General features: G+C 48.1%; 1 pseudogene; it reads right to left on the bottom strand.

Moving 5' to 3' along the window:
- Nucleotides 1–2,933: 2,933 nt before the first annotated feature.
- LOC142461693 (farnesyl pyrophosphate synthase pseudogene) lies at nt 2,934–3,515 on the bottom strand (annotated as a pseudogene).
- Nucleotides 3,516–9,183: the final 5,668 nt, after the last annotated feature.

The following is a 9,183-nucleotide window of genomic DNA, read 5'->3' as shown; positions in this document are numbered from 1 at the left end:
GCTTAAAAGGAGGGAAGGTGTGTGTTCAGTTTGCAGCCTCTCAGCATCCTTACTCAATCTGTATGCCGAGAAGCAGGACTCCGAAGAAGACCATGTTCGCAGGACTGAAGGGAGATTCATGAACAACCTGCAAGATGCAGATGCCACAATCTTGCTTGCTGAAATCAAGGACATTTGAAACACTGGCCGAGGAAGATCAAAGACTATCTCCTTCAATATGGACAATACATCAACATAAAGAAAGTAAAATCATCACGGCTGGACCAATAAGTAGGATTACGACGGATGCAAAAAGGTGGGAGTTGTCTAGGATTTCGTTTTATTCCGGTCTACAATGACGCTCATGGAAACAGCAACCAGAAAGCAAATGGACACGTTTCATTAGGCAGATCTGCTGCACAAGGTTTATTTAAAGTGTTAAGTGCAAAGATGCCTCTTTGAGGACTAAGGTCTCCCCGACCCAAGCCATAGTATTTTCTGTTGCCTCATATGCACCTGCCACCTGTTCGACTGGGTAGATCATAAACGAAAACATGGGTAACATTGTGAAGACTCATTCCTTTGCTAATTTTAAGCCACGCAGTATCCCTCGGTTCCATTCAATCAACTGCTTCTTGGTGTATGTGCAGTTTCTGCTGAGATTCTCATATGTATAGTATTGGAATTCCTTCACAATGTTATTCTTTGTGCATGTTGGCAGGAGGAACCAACTTCTGGAGAAGGATATCATGCTTAGTCAAGTAGGGGGCCAGTGAAAAATAGCACCCTCAATGAGATGGATTGATCGTGGCTGTAATAATGGGATCAAACATAGCAAAGGCTGTAAGGATGGTAGAATTTGCTACCATCTCAGGGTAGTTCTTGATACTGTGGGAACTTTCCTTGCCATGAGTCAGACCAGCTAGTACCTAACAAATACTAACACTCTCGGTCATCACAGTATCACTGGTCCTTCAGGTCCCCCAACAATTGTTGTTGATCACTGCTCAATTCACATTGGTGACAGCTATCAGTCATTGTCTCAAGAGTACCTCTTCCCCACTGATGCTGTGGAGGTTCCGTTTTAGATGATAACAGATAACAATCTTTCCAGTTTTATTTTGGGATTTTACTTTCTATAGAAATTCTTTCTCAATCCTCTAGAATCAATTATCTAATCAATTAGAAGAAACAACATGAAAGTTACTCAGCAGCAGGAATGGTGAGCCTCGCTCAGTCTGAGCTGGCTTCATGGGTGCACACAGCTGGCACCAAGAAAATCTTCCATTTGGTCCCAGGGTTTGCTGCCACTGTCTTTTCAACGAGGGGTCTAGCTGAGAACTATAGGATTTTTCTTTTGTAAAGACCCCTGCGGGCAGCGCATTCTGACAAGCCTAGCTGTGTGACGTGAAGACCATCCTCGGCTACCCAGTTGCTAACTCAGTTATGCTTAGAAGGTCAGAGACAAGGTCGAGTTATTTGGTAGTTGTGTGATCATGTTTGCACATGTTTGGCCATTGTTTCATGCAATGATTCATTAAATTTTGTTCCAGTTAAATAGCAGTTTCAAAATTTTGTTTTGCTGTGTTCTGATTCCTTGCCAGAATTCATACATTTAAAATTTTCTTGTAATCCTTGCTAATACAACCTCCTGTTCTTCTGATGAAATGGGGGAAATGCAATTTCCAAATTGCCACATTTTTTTTTGAGAAATTGTTCTTTGCCACTGAGGTTTTTCAAGGCTGACGTCCTAAAAGCAGGAGCTGCATTCCCCAAAGCCTATAAAGGTCATGTAAACGAAGGAAGGAAACTAGGCATAAATGGGGGGGGGGTGTGTGTGAACAACGGGGATGACATGTGCCCTGTAAAGAAGGCAGCTGCCCCCCAACTCGAAGTCACTGTTATCATGTGAAATGTGGGCCTGTGCCATGAGCCTCCCCCCCTCTACAAGAGGAACCCCAGATTGAAAAATTTACGCAAACTCTCTGGATTTTCAAATGTAGGCTCAAAGTAAATTACATGTGACACTCCTTAGAGATCATTCTTGACATGATTCCTTTACTTTGGTCCCAAATAACTCTGAACTATTTCCCATTTCTCTCTGATAAGAAGCTTTTTAAAATAAAGGAACAGGATCTCTAATTTCAATTTGAGGCTCTTTAAAGCAGATTTCTCTAACATTCGACACTTATGAAGAAAGGTGAAATTTGAAATCCAGTGACAGCAACCCACCTGATTAGCCAACCTCCTGTGAGTGGAAAGAGCCATTTGGTAACCTCTAGAAGGTTCTCCATTATAGCTAATCCTGCTGTACACCCCAGCGCAACACCGAGCAATAGAAACAAGCACCTAGTCAGGCCACTTACGCCACTGAAAGAGTCCTAGTAACCACATTAAAAAGTAAACCAAAATAAACGTATTTTAATATTTCATCTAACTCAGTATATCTTAAATATTATTATTTCAGTATGTGCTCAATACAATAACTATTCATGATATATTTTATTCTTTTCTTTCACAAAATGCTGTGTGCCGGTGAGTTGATCTTTGACTCATAGTGACCACGTGTGACTGACTCATAGAGACGAAGTGGCCTGTATAGGGCTTTCTAGACTGTAGTCTTGTCCAGCAGCAAATCTCCGGGCTTTCCTCCCGTGGAGGCAATGGGCACACTTGAATTGCCAGCCTCTTGTCTAACTGCGAGTGCTTACTGATCTTGCCACTAGGGCGCCTTGTACTTGCTCACTGGCTCACTTTGATGTAGTCACGTTTCAATGGTTCAGTCTCTCTCTCTCTCTCTTTTTAAACAAGGTTAAACTATCATTTTTTGAGACCTCCCCTCCCTGCCCTTGCAGGCTCCAGGTCACTTTTTCCACTTGCGGATCTTTTCCCACTTGTGTCAGCCTCTCCTGTGGGGCGGCACACTGCTCAATGGGCCTGGCTTCCTCGCCCAGCTAGAAGACAGCCAGCAACTCCGTCTCTTCAAACACAGCCTTCACCCAGGCCACCTGCTTTGCCTCCTTCTGCCCGTAATCCTCCTGCAGCACCGGGTGCTGCTCCGGAGAGGCCCACTGCAGATACTGAGCCACCAGCCAGCTTCAATTATTGTTCGAGATGTCAGTGCCAACCAACCCTGCCTGTCACACTGAGGTCACAGAAGAGGTCCAGGTAATCCTCCTGCATCTGAAAGAACTCACCCATCTCCAGCACAGTCCCCTCTCTGTCTCCCCATCAATGCCCGCCATATACATGGCAGCAGCTACAGGAAGGTCAAAGGAGGAGAAAGGGGACTTGTCTTTGACAATGGGGCTGAAGGGGGCAGTGATGAGGTCCAGGGACTTTCCCATCGCAGTCTGATAAGAACTCTGGAGGAAAAGCTGGAGCAGGTCCAGGGAGGAGGGCTGCCCCCAGCAGTGGAGCGCCAGCAGGCGGTAGACACGAGATTCCAGCAGCATGGTGTCAGTGATGGCGTCCACACTGACGCCTGGCTTCTGCTAGCAGCAGGGCTGCCCCCAGCGGGTGAGGGATGAATCCATCATGGCAGGCCCTCTGCAGACTGCCAGCATCTTGCTTCCTGTGCTGTCACAGCTGCTGGGACACAGTTAGCACCATCAGACTTCAGTCGTGCTTGTCTCCAAGGGCATCGTACTCTGGGACCTTGTTGCGGTGGGCAACAGCGTGTCCCATCGCTGGGGGCCCAGCTCATCCTCGGTCAGCACTTTGAGAACATGGGAGAAGTACTGGAGGAAATTCTGCTTTTCCTTGGGCAGGATCGTCCACTTTCTGGTGTCCGTTGATTCTGAGAGAGCAGCAAAGTGCTTTGTTCCAGGATGCTAGTTCCTGCGTGCGTCCTCAAATGTTCAGGATCCCTTGGGGGCTAGGGGCTGCTGTTCTTAGTTAACTCATGGTGGTCTCCAATGTCTAATAGAAGGAAGCATTGCCCATCCCTGGACCATCTTCATGATCATGGGTGTCATGCTCTGAGCATGGTGTCAGTCTACGTCAATGCAAGCTTCCCTTGCTTTCGTTGGCAGCCGGCTTTTCCAAACATGATGCCTTTTCCTTCTGATTGGTCTTTCCTGATAACGCGTCCAAAATAAGCTAGTCAATGGCCCTACTTGATTCTATTTTTCTAAGACAAATGTGTTCATTCTCTTGGCAATTGAAGGTATAAACCACCATATTGAAAATCTCAGGTCTAATTTTTTCTACTCTGCTCATGTGTCCAAAGTTGCTCAGGTCACAAGGTGGCAGATCCAATACTTTTGCTCAGTTTTTTGAACTCTTTGCCCTTCTCACTACATTGACCTGCAAAATCATGCTACCCAGAGAGTTGGATAAGACTTAGGCAGAGAAGTCTACAAAAGAGGAAATAAGAGACAGGGCTGAACCTGACAATGCTACAGTGGTTAAGGTGGTCACATTTAAAATTTCTAGGTGGCCATGATTTCTTTCTTTCTCCAAGGGAGAGGTCCATGTGGCTGGATAAGTGCAACTAACAATGGAGAAAATAGGGTGAGCTGAGAACCGTAGCATTTTATTTCAGGAAGTTTAGATGTGAGGCAAACAGAGACTCATGATAAGCAAGATAAGCAAGAACAGGAACACTTTCACATCTGGTCTTTGAGCAGCTTACTTGGTCTTTGACTGAGGTGTGACTGGGTGATTTACGATATCCCAGGGTGTGAAAATCTGAGGTGTTGGCGTGGGAATGAAATGAAGCTTGCCTTGATGGAGTGGTGGGAGGCAGGTCTCTGTGCAGACTCCACCCTGTAAACTCTAGGGGTAAGCCCGTCATTTGGTTTCTCCGGAGTCCCTGCTGGTGCTGGTGGGATGTTTCCTGTCTCACCACTGGCACAGGAATACTTCTTAGTGCTGTTGTGGTTCATCCATCTCCCCAGTGACTCTAAGACCCTGAAAAGACCCTGTTTATCTGATCTCAAGGCTGACAGCCTAGAAAACCCCATGAAGCAGTTCTACTCCTAACAGGTGGCTGGGAGTCAGGATTGATTCCGCAGTACCCAACAACAATCTTTTAATATTTTTCTCTTGTTGCCTTTTAGAATTTGCACAGAACTTTGCAATAGTTTCCATTGGTGTTTTTCACTAACTCAGTTCTGCATTCTGTCACCCTTGGTGATTTTGCTACAGATCCTTGATGAAGTGACCATACAGTGCTGTAGGCTTTGAGCCTCTAGACCATGGTGGGTTAGAGCTAGGTAACTCGGGAGAGGCGGTATGGTTAGGGACTTAGAGTGTTGATTAGGCTGAGGAGCAACCTGCTGGCCCATGATCCAAGGAAGAGTTGTTAGGTTGTTACAGGCATCATGAGTTGGAAGGTATGGGTGTCTTCACGTCCCTGGAGAGAATTCGGTGAATCCTACTGTTTCTACAACACTAACTTTAAAATGTAGTGTTTTCTCCAATAATTAGTAGAATTCTCATCATAGTTCTTCTAAAGACAACTCATTCATTCACTCACATATTTAGTACATACCTTCCTCTAGTCTGCAAATATCCAGTGGGCACATTTATTGAGCACAAAGTGCCAGATGCCAAATAGAAGGAGCCCTGGTGATGGGGTTGGGTAAATGTTGGACTGCTAACCGTGAGATTGGCAGTTCAAACCCATCCAGTGCTCCTTGGAAACTCTATGTAAGATCACTATGAGTTGGAATTAACTCAGTGATACAGGATGTGGTGTTTGGCAAATGCCAAGCACCGGGCTTGACAGTGGAGATTCAGAGCTGATGTGGCCGTGGTCTCCATCCTCAAGCTGGCCACCTGCTGATTTTTCACATTAACCCACTTGGGTTGGGCACCACACTCAATCCAATCATCCCTCAGAATTCATGGCATTGGTTTTAGGTTCAATTTGCTGTTTTCCTGTTAGTCTGTTCCCTGAAGGGTTCTGCCTCCCCTCAGGGACTAGGTATTGACAACAGCAAATGACGCTTCCTTCTTTGTAACTCACCAGTGGTCCCACTAGCATGTGGGGCACAGAGTAGTACCTCAAACCTATTTTTCTCTGAAAACCCACTTTTGGGGGTACATGAATGGTGTCATGGGATCATTGCTTTTACATATGCATATGGATCTTGCTAAGAGAGGGATGAGGGAGCAGTGAGCAGGCACGAGAAGGGTCAGTTATCTGCCCACTGAGCAAACCCAGCCTCTAGTGGTCTGCACTCTCCAGAGCCTCCAGAGGCATTCTCTCCTGAAAGCCCCACAGTATGTTCGGCATTGATTTTTTTAACGATGCAGGGATGCAAGGATAGGTCGCACCTGTCTGGGTATCCACCCGGCATGCGGCAGCTCTTCAGGAAGCACAGCTTTAGGGAGTTCTTTTAATGAAGTGCCTACACAGGGACCTCCCTTCCAGCTGTCAGTGAGGAAAGCTGCAGGATTTCAGTGATTTTCAGTGACCTATTCCTCTGGAGGGAGCCCGGCACCCGAGCACATTTTTTATAAATAATACACTGTTTGTTCTGCAGTGTTGACAATTTGCTCCTGCATCTGAGACTCTCAACTAACTTTGAGGCTCATGGTTTCTTAGGACAGAGGTATTTGCAGAGGAACTGATCAAACTATTATTATTAATAATCTCATTACTGAGGCATCACCAATGCTTTTGTGCACGTGAGGTTCCCACAGGGATGAAAGTTTTCTTCTGGAGTTGAGGGAGAGGCACACAGGAACCAAGCAGCTTGCAAACACCGTAGAGAGGGGGCGCTCTGCTGCCTGCGACCTGTTTGTATTGGGGAGAACTGCTGGCCCATCCCTGCAGGAATGTAACACCCCTGGTTAGGAGTCTTCTGAATGATGGGCCATAGGCAAGCCCAAAGGTAGTCACAGCCAATGGCTGCCAATGGCTACCATGGTTACTGAGAGCTTTCATCCTCACAAGGGCACTGACAAGGGCCTTGATGAGAAGGACAGGCAGGCTCATTATAACCACCAGCAGAGGCGAGCAGCAAGTGAGTGTTTGGCCTTTGCTTTGGCGGGCACAAGGCAGAGGGCGATTGTGCTGAGAGCTAGGAGAGGGGCGCTTCTCTCCAGATCCATGTTCATCGCATTCAGACTCGGAATAATGGGAGCAGGACATCTGGTCCTCTTTCTTCCGCAAGAGTGGGAGAGGATGAAGACTCAAGGTTAGTGTCTTCTGAGGTTACGGATGGTAAATCGTGGTCTTCTGTTTTCCCTTGCTTTGGACTGAGTGTCAGAATGGTTAGAACGTGAGGTCAAAGAGGCCAAAGCTGAGTTGCTTCCCTCAGGGACAGTGACCTTCACACAGGTTCTGTAGCCCACCTCCTGTCTCAGGGTGCTCCACCTGGGGAGGGGGTTGCCGGAGAACGCACGAGACGCTCACTTCCCTTAGAATTTCGGATGACAAGTAACATTTTTAGTAGGTCGCCCACAACATGTGTGACTGACTTTACCAAGACAAGCCAATAAAAATGTTTATTTGAAATACACATTGAACTAACCTACTGCTGTCCAGGCAATTCTGACTCATAGGCATCCTATAACACAGTGCAGAGGCTCCGGAGGGTTGCCGAGGTGGGAGATGGGTTTGAAAGCAGATTGCCACATCTGTCTCCCAGCCAGTCACGTGTGGGTTCCAGCAGCTGGCCCTTCTGTTAGCAACCCACTGCTTAACCCCCTGCACCATCCGGGCACCTTCCCACTGGAGCACGGCATTCTGACAATCCTTCCCAGGGCCCAATTTGCAAGATGGGACTTCACCATATGTACACTCCCTGCACACCCCACAGGTGACAATGGGCTGGCAACCTGTCCCCGACCTCAAGTCTCACCACATGCAGACTGCCTTTGCCACAGCCCACCGTATTGTCTCCGGAAATCTTATGGGAGAGGTTCTGGTTCTGAGTGGAACGCTATGGATATGGGTCTGCAGAGATAAGCCTTTCTCTCTACCTTTTAGCACCATGACCCTCTCCCTTCTGCTGCCTACCAAAGCCAAGGACGAAATCTCATGACTGCCAATCTTTGCCTGTAGCTATCAAGATCAGGGAGTTTCGGGAGATGTCAGGGCTGGGTTAAGGTGGGAAATACAGCCTGAATGGCTGGGCCAGTGTTGTCCCTAAAATTAGGGAGGCTGATGTAGGTGGGGAGGCTGATGTAGGTGAGGAGGCTGATGTAGTTGGGGAGGCTGATGTAGGTGGGGAGGCTGATGTAGATGGGGAGGCTGAATGAGTTGGCAGACCAGGGCAGGTGGAGGTGGGGTTGGTGGGGAGGGAGGCAGACTTCCAACTCACTTTCTCAACCCAAGGGCAGGATTAGGCTCTGGAACCTGGGTGCAAGCTCAGGTGGGCACACTGGAAAGACAGTCCTTTCTCCCCACACCTAGTCTCCATCTTACCCTCTGTTCAGCCATTTGTGTCTCCTCTTCTCTTCCATGTGCCCCCATGTTTTCTCCCTGTGTTGTTTTGAACAGGGCTATTCCGCCAGTCTGCAGAGCTCCTGAGACGGAGCTGTGAAAGACCCCCTTCAGACCAGGTCTTCAGAGACCTAGGGTGGGGCCGGGTGACAGGGGCTGAGTGACTGAGTTGGTTTTGTATTTTCAGACCAATTCGTGTTTTCCACTTTACAGCACGGGGAGGCAGAGTATGAGGCGCTTGAGAGGGGCAAATGGTGCTGGCTCCAGAAAGCCAGGCTGGAGCTGTGGAAGGCTGGCAGCTCACGCAGGCTCTGGGGGTTGGAGGTCAGGCAGAGGCCCTGCTCGGTGTGGAGCGTTCAGGTGCCCAGTGGACCATTGCACATCCGAGCCATTTGTTTGGATCAGACTAGTGGTCGCTGTCGAGTTGGATCTGGACCTTGTCAACTGAGATAAAATGCCTCTGAGGGGGATTGGAGAGCAAATCGCTGCCGCAGACACTGCAAGGGACCGATCAGAGACTCCCACGCAGGTAGGGAGGGAAAAGGGGAGCTTCGGACAGCCGCACACTTTCCCTGCAGCCCCTTTGGAGCTCCTGTCACTGAATTCCTTAAACCAGCGGAGAACAACGGCAAGCGCCTTCTGGGCAAAGGACTGATGGTGGCCTTTCCCTTGGGGGTCCTCAGGTCTCCCTTAGCCACAAAGACTGCTTTCATCCGGGTTCCCGCAGGAAGTGTACCAAGGGGGAAACCAGACACTGGGCCTTGAGAACACACATTAGAGTTAATATTTGGCAGGGGATACCA

Source organism: Tenrec ecaudatus, chromosome 11, assembly GCF_050624435.1.
Source record: "Tenrec ecaudatus isolate mTenEca1 chromosome 11, mTenEca1.hap1, whole genome shotgun sequence".
In the NCBI taxonomy this organism is placed as follows: Eukaryota; Metazoa; Chordata; class Mammalia; order Afrosoricida; family Tenrecidae; genus Tenrec; species Tenrec ecaudatus.
This window is presented reverse-complemented; position numbering and strand designations above follow the sequence as displayed.